Genomic DNA, 14964 nt, shown 5'->3' with positions numbered 1-14964 from the left:
TATTGAATTTATAACCAATTGGGGTTGACTATGCGCTGAAAGAAAATATTGTATTTGTTCTTATTCCATCATTATAAGCACCATCAACCAAATCACAGTGAATTAATACCGAATTTAAGCCTGAGGATATTTGAATGACATTATCACTGTAAAACGTCCCATTAGTTTCAATCTTTTTTGAGGAGAAACCCAATAACTCTCCAAATGAATTATCAATTGTGAAATCAACCTTGTAGTTATTTTTTAGTTTAGTCGTTGATTTTGACGTTTGTTTTTGAATATTTATAACAATATTTTTGGTTCATTACCCTGTTCTTTCATAAGACGAGCAATTTCGGAAGACATTCGAGAAATCTCATATGCTCCGGGTGAAACTGTTATCGTTTTGTATCCACTTCCCGGATAATAACTAAACTTGTCATTTTTCTCGGTGACATTAAACAAGGTATTATAAGTTTCCATGGGCAATAAAGAGGCCTCATATTCTTTTGTTGCATCAAGTTGAGTGGGTATGGGAGATGAAGGAATGAAGATGTGTGGTCACTTGTTGTGAAATTATAACTTCGGATTGTGCTTCTCATTTATTTAAGATGGGATAAAATGTCTTTGTATTGACATATATTTATTATTTTCATGTTCATCAACTGGTCTAACATGGCTGATGTTTCATGAAAACAATTGTTATTTCCAGCCTTCTTACTACCTAACAGCAATAACAGTCTATTAACTAATTGTGATGGGTCATTTGGAAGAAAACTAACACCTGAACAAACGCTACTTAAAGCCTGAATATTGTGTTTCTCCTCATTCTTCCTACCTTTAGCAGATAGATGAACCCTATAACTAAGAGAGTCCAGCAGATCAATATATACCATCTCATCCTTATTTTCCATCTCCAATGGTTAATCAAAATACTTTGATTCATCCCTCACAGTTGAACCTTGTTTTCCATCATTTGTTCAAAGAAACATTAATCTGGGGGTTAATTTAACAGGGTGTTGAGCAGAACTCAAGAACCTTAATTCATAATTAAATATCAATACCTTTTCTTTTGCAAGATGGAATATTGCTGGTTGTTCTGTTTGAATGAGACCTGCTATGTTTTTGAATCTGTTGAATATTCATTGTTTTGGAGATCATTCACAACATAATCAGGGGATTGATTAATCTCTTCCAGTTTTTGAAATAAGCCTTCATCATCATCTTCTAATTCTGCTATATGCTCGAATTCTTCCTCCGTCATTTGATTGAAATCTTTCCACATTTGAAGTTTTTTAGGAGTATATTCTATTGTGGGAACTGTGGAATCATCTATAATTTTTTCTTGGGAAGTTTTTAAAAGTAGTTTAAAAAATTTCTCTTGTTTTCTTTCAAATGCTTCTTCACCCATTAGTTTCTGCTGTGTTTCTTCTTTATGTCTTCCTGTTGTTTTACAACTTTTGAAACCAACTCTTGATGTTGCTTATTTCTTCTTGCTCTTTCTTTCGCATCCATTTATTTATTGGAAAATATCATTCAATGAATTGTAAAGATCAACACGGAAATTTTCCTTTTCTTCATCATTAAAGTCCATGTGTTCAAATCAGTCCTTTTCTTTAAATATTTTATCAAATTCTTTATCAACATTAATACGAGTTGTAATTTCTTCTTCACGAATACTTGTATCTCTGCTTTTCAGACGTTTGCTTTGAGTTTCTTCATCAACATCAAAACCGAATGATAAAATCTCAACCCCGCTCAGATGTTTAATAATGTGTCTCATTCCTTCTGGATTAGTTTCTAATATCCCAAGACCACCAGATTTTAGTTTCTTTAACTCACTCTTACAATGTGAATATTTTGTTGTACCAAGAGAAACCTCCTCAAATATTTGACCTTCATTCCTCAATCGCATATGTTCCTCTACTGAAATATATTAATAATGTTCATCTTCTACTTCTCCAGGTCATATTGCTCATGTTGTTGTTGATACAATATGAACTACATGGTGCTTTTTTAGCAAATTTACAATATTCTCATTTGTACTCCACAAGAACCTTGATTTATGAAAGTTTTTTCCAGAAGCAGATTTACCCACAAGATTTATAATAATAGTTGTCATTTATATATGTAACTGTTCATAAATTAAAAAATGTATCCCATAATATCTCATCTTGTTTCACAACAATATATTTATATTTTTCAGTCGTGTGCTTCATATAATCCCCAAATTCTTTTTTACTACATAATGTAGAACAATTGTCTCTCCAAAAATTATTTATATCTATTGAGTTTAACTTGAATAAAATAAAAGTATGAGCATTGTTTCTTTTTGAGCAACGAGGGAGTTGAAAGTATGATTGACTAAGATAAATACAATTTCAAGAAGAATGTCCTCCTCTTGTGTAGTAACTATCCATTACCGTTTGGTTTCTCTCATTAACACAATCATCAAATATAACGAGGTTCTTTTTTGATTTATCCAAATTTTGGGGAGATGGTATATCTTCCTTATTATCACTAAGAATACAAGTTATCGGTTTGATATCTTTTTATATCTCTGTGTATCACAAAATAGTTGTATTATATCTTCAATGTTGCAATCATATAGTTTGTTTTGAAGTTTAAATGAACCGATTATATGTTCTTTTTGAAGACCAGCATTAAAACCTTGTGAGAGTAATTGATACTTCAGTTGAAATCTCAACTTTGTGAAAATTATTAAATTATCATAATCCAAAAAGTTGGGAGTAAGGAACATCTTTGAAAGTAAGCAGGTTTTTCCACACTCGCTTGAACCAACAATGAGACATCTTTATGAATTTGAAAGATTTTTCTGGTTGTTAAATTTTATCTTATTTTCCCAAATGGGTAAAAACTCATTCATTTATATATTTGGAAAACAGGTTATTTAATTTATTCTTGGCTTTTTGAGAAATTCTATATTTTATCCTAAGTTCGTGTTTAATTTCAAGATAATCCATTATTCTCTTTATACAATATCTTGTGTTGACATTTCCCTGAAAATGACAATCGTGAATAATATATAACAACAATCCTTTGAACATTTCTCCAACATGTTCAGTTTCTTCCACTGTAAGAAAAGGTGTGTTATCACCTTCATACTTTACATTCATTTCTCTAATCAATCTTGTGAAGTAATTCATTTTTGGTGTTAATCTAAAATAATTATATTCCTTTTTATATTTTTTACTATCATTAATTTGAAGATAATCACAGAATATACATTGTTTATAGGCTTTTGACTCTGTGTTTATTCCCCATCGCAAGACAATTCTCAAATTTATCATGTGGAGAATCAGGAAATTCAAGAGGCTCAAAATCGAGTCAACTATTCATATTTATTCAGTAAAACTTTGCTTAAACTAAAATTCATCTCCAGTACTTTCATAATCATCTATAAAACAACGTTCATTACTATCATTTGAACACAAACTCTCAGTATCATAACTATTGTTTGAACACAAATTCTCTGTATCATAACTATCGTTTGAACACAAACTCTCGGTGTCATAACTGTCACCACTCTCAAAATCTTCACAATCTTCAGTTGAATAATGACTCATATATAATTAGTCGAAAAAACATTACCATCTATATCTATATACCTTTTTTTCATTAACAGATTCAACTACGACATTTTTTTTTACTTTGAAGGTAATTTTAAAATGATCCTTAACTACTATTGAACGAAATGTCATTTCACCTGATGTATAAACATCTTTTATTTCATCAGGACTTACATCTTTGGGGTTGTAGAAAAAAATAAAAATTTCTACTTGGATATGACAGATGGTCTTATCTTTTCTTTCGAAAGCTTTATCCATAAGGTTTTTCTTTTTTGATACTTTTTCTTGTTTCATTGTTTTTCTAGTTTTGAATATATTGCCAGAAGGAGAGGAGAAACTTTTGTTTCCAAACAAAAACTTTTGTTTCTAAACGAATTGATATTCTTCCAGATATACTAAAAGCCCTTCCACTGAAGGAAATTGAAGAACTCATAGTAGTAGGGTAAGAATACTGATTCTGGCTCACTTTTCCCCATGTAAATGAATGGGGGATTTTCAGCGATTTATATTTTTTTTCCCTAAAAATAAACCCCCCTTTTTATCCCAAGGTATATTTATTTGTCTCCCCTTTTAACTTGGAGGTTGAACCTCATTGAATTGAACACCTGAGGGTTGAACAGCTCACTCATTGAACCTATAAAGATTTGTTCATTCTCAAATTCCTTCAATAGTTTAATTTTCTTTGCACAATAATCCCCATCTAAAATATTGACAAACAAAACATTTGAATCTTTATATTTTTTAAGATACCCCATTTGTGCCATTACGAAATGATAAACTTCTCTTAATGCTCTTGTTTGACCACCTCCTGAGCCACAGGTTATTTTTTGTTAAGCCCCGCCCACTTTTCTTTAAGCCCCGCCCACTTTTGTTAAGCCACGCCCACTTTTCCTAAGCTCCGCCTACTTTTGCTAAGCCCCCGCCCACTCTTACATCATTTCCAGTTCATCTCTGACTCACAAAGAAATCACTAGAAAATTACAGGATGTTATGGTTTTGAAAAATTTCCCAATGAAGGCTTGCCTAGGCTTGCCCAGGGAATTTCCAAAGGAAACCACACCCACCAGTCTTTCTCTATAAAAGCTTCAAACCCAGGCTCCATTTTAAACATTTGTTTTTGCTGGCAATGGTGTTCTGTGTGCTTGGCTCGAACTGTCTGTCTTCTATGGAACTAAACCTTCAAGTTGATGAACTGGATTCAAACCTCTTATCTATTGAGGTAAGATTTTTTATTTTCCTATTTTCAAACTTTGATTGAAGCATACTCATTTGATAATTAAATAACTTAATTAATACATTATTATTTTCTCTCACAGGAAATTGTGTCTGAAATACGAAATGAAAATACTGCTTTTGCTACAACTTGGGGGGAAATTGTTGGCTTGGTTGAAGACCTTGAGTGGGATGACTTTGGTGTTCCTTGGAACTCTCTGTCTTGTATGGAACTAAACCTTCAAGTTGATGAACTGCATTCAAACCTCTTATCTATTGAGGTAAGATTTTTTATTTTCCTATTTTCAAACTTTGATTGAAGCATACTCATTTAATAATTAAATAACTTAATTAATACATTATTATTTTCTCTCACAGGAAATTGTGTCTGAAATACGAAATGAAAATACTGCTTTTGCTACAACTTGGGGCGAAATTGTTGGCTTGGTTGAAGACCTTATGAGCGACCAAGACCCACAGAACGAGTTCGTCCTTGATGACCCAACCAAAGAGTTATACCTTGGAGACCAGCAAAATCCTGAAAAAGAGTTTTACAGCAATAGTACTCATTGTGAGTTATCAAGACAATACCCACTGAACAAGTTATACCTTGATGAGCCAGAATACAAGTTTTACCTTGGAGACTCACAAATTTTGAAAAAATCAGTAAATGAGTTCTGCCTTGATGGTTTAAATAACTACCTTGGAGACTCAGGAAAAGGGTTCTGCCAAGATGGTTCTAAATATGGGGCCTACCTTGGAGACTCACAAATTTTAAAAAATCAGTAAATGAGTTCTGCCTTGATGGTTTAAATAACTACCTTGGAGACTCAGGAAAAGGGTTCTGCCAAGATGGTTCTAAATATGGGGCCTACCTTGGAGACTCACAAATTTTGAAAAAATCAGTAAATGAGTTCTGCCTTGATGGTTTAAATAACTACCTTGGAGACTCAGGAAAAGGGTTCTGCCAAGATGGTTCTAAATATGGGGCCTACCTTGGAGACTCACAAATTTTGAAAAAATCAGTAAATGAGTTCTGCCTTGATGGTTTAAATAACTACCTTGGAGACTCAGGAAAAGGGTTCTGCCAAGAAGGTTCTAAATATGGGTCCTACCTTGGAGACTCACAAATTTTGAAAAAATCAGTAAATGAGTTATCCTTAAGAGACTTTGTAAGTTGGTTTTACTTTGAATACTTGAAATGTGGGTTCTGGATTGATAACTCACAATGTGATACATATCTTGGAAACTCAACGGGAATGTGGTTATACCTTGAAGACTTGGAAAGTTGGGTTTATGTTGGACACTTGAAACTTTTTTGGGGGCTTTTATTTATTTATTTATTTATTTATTATTATTATTATTTTATTTATTTATATTTTGGAGACTTTTGGAGTTGCTATCACTCTTTGGGATCTAAACCTATCGATGTAGTTCTTTGTCGGATGGTGCTTGATGGGAGCAAGATCAAGAAAGTTCTGGGAAGAAAGTGCAGGCTTACTCCCCCTTTTACGTCATCAAACCTGAAAGCCTTAAAAGACAGAATTGGAAGAAGAGAAAAAAAAACGTAAAATATATATATATATATATATATATATATATATATATATATATATATATATATATATATATATATATATATATATATATATATATATATAGGTGGAAATCTCATTTTGAAAAAGACTGTGTTGGGTGAGGATTGAGTTGGGGTTGAGATTTTGAATGTGAGGGTTGGGGTTGAGATTTTGAATGTGAGGGTTGGGACACACACACATACACACCAACAAACAAAGTTAAGCCTTGACTATTCAGTTGAGGATTCTGTGTTTGGGGTTCACAGATCTAAGAACGTCCCCCTTGACACACATTATATACTGTTATACACCTCGGACTTGGCCCTCGAGTGTCCACAACGGTGTATAGTAGGAGGGAGTGAAGCGCCAACCTATTGCTCCCATTGCACACACACACACAAACAAAAGTTAAGCCTTGACTATTCAGTTGAGGATTCTGTGTTTGGGGTTCACAGATCTAAGAACGTCCCCCTTGACACACATTATATACTGTTATACACCTCGGACTTGTCCCTCTAGTGTCCACAAAGGTGTATTATCTGCTTAGTTTTGTCTTTTGTAATTCCTGTGAATAAAATGAACCTAAAATCTCTTCCCCTTCCAAATCATATATTTTATAAGTCCAAGGAACTGTATCTATTACATCAACAATTTTAAAAAGTTCTTTCGTCCATCGTTCAGTAAAACCCTTTTCAAAAAGAAATATTCTAATTGAACACCTAGTCAATGAACAGCTAAAAATCAAGTCAATGAAAAGAAAGAAAGAATCACAATTGAACATCCACTCAATGAACTGTTAATATTCTAATTGAACACCTACTCAATGAACTGTTAATATTCTAATTGAACACCTACTCAATGAACTGTTAATATTCTAATTGAACACCTACTCAATGAACTGTTAATATTCTAATCAATGAAAAGAAAGAAAGAATCCTAATTGAACACCTACTCAATGAACTGTTAATATTCTAATTGAACACCTACCCATCAAGTCAATGAAAAAGAAAGAAAAGAATCAAGATGAACACCTAGTTAATGAACAGAAAGAAAGAATCCATATGAACACCTACCCAATGAAAAAGAAATAATCTAATCAATAAACTGTTAATATTCCAATTGAACACCTAGTTAATGAACTGTTAATATATTCTAATTAAACACCTAGTTAATGTACAGAAAGAATCCATATGAACACCTACTCAATGAAAAAGAAATATTCTAATCAATGTACAGAAAGAAAGAATCCTAATTGAACATCTACTCATCTAATCAATGAAAAGAAAGAAAGAATCACAATTGAACATCTACTCAATAAACTGTTAATATATTCTAATTGAACACCTAATCAATAAACTGTTAATATATTCCAATTGAACACCTAGTTAATGTACAGAAAGAAAGAATCCATATGAACACCTACTCAATGAACAGCTAAAAATCAAGTCAATGAAAAAGAAAGAAAAGAATCAAGATGAACACCTAGTTAATGAACAGAAAGAAAGAATCCATATGAACACCTAGTTAATGTACAGAAAGAAAGAATCCATATGAACACCAAGTCAATGAAAAGAAAGAAAGAATCCTAATTGAACACCTAATCAATAAACTGTTAATATATTCTAATTAAACACCTAGTTAATGTACAGAAAGAATCCATATGAACACCTACTCAATGAAAAAGAAATATTCTAATCAATGTACAGAAAGAAAGAATCCTAATTGAACATCTACTCATCTAATCAATGAAAAGAAAGAAAGAATCACAATTGAACATCTACTCAATAAACTGTTAATATATTCTAATTGAACACCTAATCAATAAACTGTTAATATATTCAAATTGAACACCTAGTTAATGTACAGAAAGAAAGAATCCATATGAACACCTACTCAATGAACAGCTAAAAATCAAGTCAATGAAAAAGAAAGAAAAGAATCAAGATGAACACCTAGTTAATGAACAGAAAGAAAGAATCCATATGAACACCTAGTTAATGTACAGAAAGAAAGAATCCATATGAACACCAAGTCAATGAAAAGAAAGAAAGAATCCTAATTGAACACCTAATCAATAAACTGTTAATATATTCCAATTGAACACCTACTCAATGAACAGAAAGAAAAGAATCAAGATGAACACCTACTAATCAAGTCAATGAAAAGAAAAAAGAATCAAGATGAACACCTACTAATCAAGTCAATGAAAAGAAAAAAAAAATCAAGATGAACACCTACTAATCAAGTCAATGAAAAAGAAAGAAAAGAATCAAGATGAACACCTAGTTAATGAACAGCTAAAAATCAAGATGAACACCTAGTTAATGAACAGAAAGAAAGAATCCATATGAACACCTAGTTAATGTACAGAAAGAAAAGAATCAAGATGAACACCTAGTTAATGTACAGAAAGAAAGAATCAAGATGAACACCTAGTTAATGAACAGCTAAAAATCAAGTCAATGAAAAAAGAAAGAAAAGAATCAAGATGAACACCTACTAATCAAGTCAATGAAAAAGAAAGAAAAGAATCAAGATGAACACCTAGTTAATGAACAGAAAGAAAGAATCCATATGAACACCTACTCAATGAAAAAGAAAGAAAGAATCCATATGAACACCTAGTTAATGAACTGTTAATATTCTAATTGAACACCTACTCAATGAAAAGAAAGAAAGAATCCTAATTGAACATCTACTCATCTAATCAATGAAAAGAAAGAAAGAATCTTAATTGAACACCAAGTCAATGAAAAAGAAAGAAAGAATCCTAATTGAACACCTACTCAATGAACTGTTAATATTCTAATTGAACACCTACTCATCTAATCAATGAACTGTTAATATATTCTAATTGAACACCTACTCAATGAACTGTTAATATATTCTAATTGAACACCTACTCAATGAACAGAAAGAAAAGAATCAAGATGAACACCTAGTTAATGTACAGAAAGAAATATTCTAATCAATGAACTGTTAATATATTCTAATTGAACACCTACTCATCTAATCAATGAACTGTTAATATATTCTAATTGAACACCTACTCAATGAACTGTTAATATATTCTAATTGAACACCTACTCATCTAATCAATGAACTGTTAATATATTCTAATTGAACACCTACTCATCTACTCGATGAAAAAAAGAAATAATCTAATCAATGAACTGTTAATATATTCTAATTGAACACCTAGTTAATGAACAGAAAGAAAAGAATCAAGATGAACACCTAGTTAATGAACAGCTAAAAATCTAGATGAACACCTACTCAATGAACTGATAATATTCTAATTGAACACCTACTTATCTACTCAATGAAAAAGATATATTCTAATCAATGAACTGTTAATATATTCTAATTGAACACCTACTCAATGAACAGAAAGAAAGAATCACAATTGAACATCTACTCATCTAATCAATGAAAAGAAAGAAAGAATCTTAATTGAACACCAAGTCAATGAAAAAGAAAGAAAGAATCCTAATTGAACACCTACTCAATGAACTGTTAATATTCTAATTGAACACCTACTCATCTAATCAATGAACTGTTAATATATTCTAATTGAACACCTACTCAATGAACTGTTAATATATTCTAATTGAACACCTACTCAATGAACAGAAAGAAAAGAATCAAGATGAACACCTAGTTAATGTACAGAAAGAAATATTCTAATCAATGAACTGTTAATATATTCTAATTGAACACCTACTCATCTAATCAATGAACTGTTAATATATTCTAATTGAACACCTACTCAATGAACTGTTAATATATTCTAATTGAACACCTACTCATCTAATCAATGAACTGTTAATATATTCTAATTGAACACCTACTCATCTACTCGATGAAAAAAAGAAATAATCTAATCAATGAACTGTTAATATATTCTAATTGAACACCTAGTTAATGAACAGAAAGAAAAGAATCAAGATGAACACCTAGTTAATGAACAGCTAAAAATCTAGATGAACACCTACTCAATGAACTGATAATATCCTAATTGAACACCTACTTATCTACTCAATGAAAAAGATATATTCTAATCAATGAACTGTTAATATATTCTAATTGAACACCTACTCAATGAACAGAAAGAAAGAATCACAATTGAACATCTACTTATCTAATCAATGAACTGTTAATATATTCTAATTGAACACCTACTCAATGAACTGTTAATATATTCTAATTGAACACCTACCCATCAAGTCAATGAAAAAGAAAGAAAAGAATCAAGATGAACACCAAGTTAATGTACAGAAAGAAAGAATCCATATGAACACCTAATCAATAAACTGTTAATATATTCTAATTGAACACCTACTCATCTAATCAAAGAAAAGAAAGAAAGAATCCTAATTGAACACCTACTTATCTAATCAATGAACTGTTAATATTCTAATTGAACACCTACTCATCAAGTCAATGAAAAAGAAAGAAAAGAATCAAGATGAACACCAAGTTAATGTACAGAAAGAAAAGAATCAAGATGAACACCTACTCAATGAACAGCTAAAAATCAAGATGAACACCTAGTTAATGAACAGCTAAAAATCAAGATGAACACCTAGTTAATGTACAGAAAGAAATATTCTAATCAATGAACTGTTAATATATTCTAATTGAACACCTAGTTAATGAACAGAAAGAAAAGAATCAAGATGAACACCTAGTTAATGTACAGAAAGAAATATTCTAATCAATGAACTGTTAATATATTCTAATTGAACACCTACTCATTTAATCAATGAACTGTTAATATATTCTAATTGAACACCTACTCAATGAAAAAGAAAGAAAAGAATCAAGATGAACACCAAGTCAATGAAAAAGAAAGAAAAGAATCAAGATGAACACCTACTTATCTAATCAATGAAAAGAAAGAAAGAATCCTAATTGAACACCTAATCAATGAACTGTTAATATATTCCAATTGAACACCCACTCAATGAACAGAAAGAAAAGAATCAAGATGAACACCTACTAATCAAGTCAATGAAAAAGAAAGAAAAGAATCAAGATGAACACCTACTCAATGAACAGTTAATATATTCTAATTGAACACCTACTCAATGAACTGTTAATATTCTAATTGAACACCTACTCAATGAACTGTTAATATTCTAATTGAACACCTACTCAATGAAAAGAAAGAAAGAATCCCAATTGAACACCTAGTTAATGAACTGTTAATATATTCTAATTGAACACCTACTCATCTAATCAATGAAAAGAAAGAAAGAATCCTAATTGAACATCTACTCATCTAATCAATAAAAAGAAAGAAAAGAATCAAGATGAACACCTAGTTAATGAACAGCTAAAAATCAAGATGAACACCTACTCAATGAACAGTTAAAAATCAAGTCAATGAAAAAGAAAGAAAAGAATCAAGATGAACACCTACTCAATAAACAGAAAGAAAGAATCCTAATTGAACACCTAGTTAATGAACAGCTAAAAATCAAGATGAACACCTAATCAATGAACTGTTAATATATTCCAATTGAACACCTACTCAATGAACAGCTAAAAATCTAGATGAACACCTACTCAATGAACAGCTAAAAATCAAGTCAATGAAAAAGAAAGAAAAGAATCAAGATGAACACCTAGTTAATGAACAGCTAAAAATCAAGTCAATGAAAAAGAAAGAAAAGAATCAAGATGAACACCTACTCAATGAAAAAGAAAGAAAGAATCCAAATTGAACACCTAGTTAATGAACAGCTAAAAATCAAGATGAACACCTACTCAATGAACAGCTAAAAATCAAGTCAATGAAAAAGAAAGAAAAGAATCAAGATGAACACCTAGTTAATGAACAGCTAAAAATCAAGATGAACACCTACTCAATGAAAAGAAAGAACCCAATGAATACCTTTCTTTTCCCTCATATCTATTTACTTTTTCTTGTTAAAAAAGCTTTTTTTCCTAAATAATTCACGTTTTTATCAAGAAAATATAAGCTAAAAATAAAAAGTGAATTCACCAATGTTTTGGTTTTAATTAAAAAATTGGTGAATTCACTTTTTATTTTTAGCTTAGATTTTCTTGATAAAAACGTGAATTATTTAGGAAAAAAAGCTTTTTTAACAAGAAATAGTAAATAGATATGAGGGAAAAGAAAGGTATTCATTGGGTTCTTTCTTTTCATTGAGTAGGTGTTCATCTTGATTTTTAGCTGTTCATTAACTAGGTGTTCATCTTGATTCTTTTCTTTCTTTTTCATTGACTTGATTTTTAGCTGTTCATTGAGTAGGTGTTCATCTTGATTTTTAGCTGTTCATTAACTAGGTGTTCAATTAGGATTCTTTCTTTCTTTTTCATTGAGTAGGTGTTCATCTTGATTCTTTTCTTTCTTTTTCATTGACTTGATTTTTAGCTGTTCATTAACTAGGTGTTCATCTTGATTCTTTTCTTTCTTTTCATTGACTTGATTTTTAGCTGTTCATTGAGTAGGTGTTCATCTAGATTTTTAGCTGTTCATTGAGTAGGTGTTCAATTGGAATATATTAACAGTTCATTGATTAGGTGTTCATCTTGATTTTTAGCTGTTCATTAACTAGGTGTTCAATTAGGATTCTTTCTTTCTGTTTATTGAGTAGGTGTTCATCTTGATTCTTTTCTTTCTTTTTCATTGACTTGATTTTTAACTGTTCATTGAGTAGGTGTTCATCTTGATTTTTAGCTGTTCATTAACTAGGTGTTCATCTTGATTCTTTTCTTTCTTTTTTATTGATTAGATGAGTAGATGTTCAATTAGGATTCTTTCTTTCTTTTCATTGATTAGATGAGTAGGTGTTCAATTAGAATATATTAACAGTTCATTAACTAGGTGTTCAATTGGGATTCTTTCTTTCTTTTCATTGAGTAGGTGTTCAATTAGAATATTAACAGTTCATTGAGTAGGTGTTCAATTAGAATATTAACAGTTCATTGAGTAGGTGTTCAATTAGAATATATTAACTGTTCATTGAGTAGGTGTTCATCTTGATTCTTTTCTTTCTTTTTCATTGACTTGATTAGTAGGTGTTCATCTTGATTCTTTTCTTTCTGTTCATTGAGTGGGTGTTCAATTGGAATATATTAACAGTTCATTGATTAGGTGTTCAATTAGGATTCTTTCTTTCTTTTCATTGATTAGATAAGTAGGTGTTCATCTTGATTCTTTTCTTTCTTTTTCATTGACTTGGTGTTCATCTTGATTCTTTTCTTTCTTTTTCATTGAGTAGGTGTTCAATTAGAATATATTAACAGTTCATTGATTAAATGAGTAGGTGTTCAATTAGAATATATTAACAGTTCATTGATTAGAATATTTCTTTCTGTACATTAACTAGGTGTTCATCTTGATTCTTTTCTTTCTGTTCATTAACTAGGTGTTCAATTAGAATATATTAACAGTTCATTGATTAGAATATTTCTTTCTGTACATTAACTAGGTGTTCATCTTGATTTTTAGCTGTTCATTAACTAGGTGTTCATCTTGATTTTTAGCTGTTCATTGAGTAGGTGTTCATCTTGATTCTTTTCTTTCTGTACATTAACTTGGTGTTCATCTTGATTCTTTTCTTTCTTTTTCATTGACTTGATGAGTAGGTGTTCAATTAGAATATTAACAGTTCATTGATTAGATAAGTAGGTGTTCAATTAGGATTCTTTCTTTCTTTTCATTGATTAGATGAGTAGGTGTTCAATTAGAATATATTAACAGTTTATTGATTAGGTGTTCATATGGATTCTTTCTTTCTGTACATTAACTTGCTGTTCATCTTGATTCTTTTCTTTCTTTTTCATTGACTTGATGGGTAGGTGTTCAATTAGAATATATTAACAGTTCATTGAGTAGGTGTTCAATTAGAATATATTAACAGTTCATTGATTAGATAAGTAGATGTTCAATTGTGATTCTTTCTTTCTGTTCATTGAGTAGGTGTTCAATTAGAATATATTAACAGTTCATTGATTAGAATATATCTTTTTCATTGAGTAGATAAGTAGGTGTTCAATTAGAATATTATCAGTTCATTGAGTAGGTGTTCATCTAGATTTTTAGCTGTTCATTAACTAGGTGTTCATCTTGATTCTTTTCTTTCTGTTCATTAACTAGGTGTTCAATTAGAATATATTAACAGTTCATTGATTAGATTATTTCTTTTTTTCATCGAGTAGATGAGTAGGTGTTCAATTAGAATATATTAACAGTTCATTGATTAGATGAGTAGGTGTTCAATTAGAATATATTAACAGTTCATTGAGTAGGTGTTCAATTAGAATATATTAACAGTTCATTGATTAGATGAGTAGGTGTTCAATTAGAATATATTAACAGTTCATTGATTAGAATATTTCTTTCTGTACATTAACTAGGTGTTCATCTTGATTCTTTTCTTTCTGTTCATTGAGTAGGTGTTCAATTAGAATATATTAACAGTTCATTGAGTAGGTGTTCAATTAGAATATATTAACAGTTCATTGATTAGATGAGTAGGTGTTCAATTAGAATATTAACAGTTCATTGAGTAGGTGTTCAATTAGGATTCTTTCTTTCTTTTTCATTGACTTGGTGTTCAATTAAGATTCTT

The 14964-nt window shown here is 30.5% G+C and overlaps 1 long non-coding RNA gene across 1 annotated transcript; it reads left to right on the top strand.

Moving 5' to 3' along the window:
• Positions 1-4016: 4016 nt before the first annotated feature.
• Positions 4017-6256, top strand: LOC147027146 (uncharacterized). Its single transcript, XR_015058705.1, has 2 exons — positions 4017-4788; positions 4886-6256. It is a non-coding gene; the product is annotated as an uncharacterized LOC147027146 (long non-coding RNA).
• The last annotated feature ends 8708 nt before the right edge of the window (positions 6257-14964 follow it).

This window comes from Eptatretus burgeri, chromosome 5, assembly GCF_056783735.1.
Source record: "Eptatretus burgeri isolate ZD-2024b chromosome 5, Ebu_testis_v1, whole genome shotgun sequence".
Classification (NCBI taxonomy): Eukaryota; Metazoa; Chordata; class Myxini; order Myxiniformes; family Myxinidae; genus Eptatretus; species Eptatretus burgeri.
Note: the sequence above shows the minus strand (reverse complement) of the source record. Positions and strands in the feature narration are given on the sequence as shown.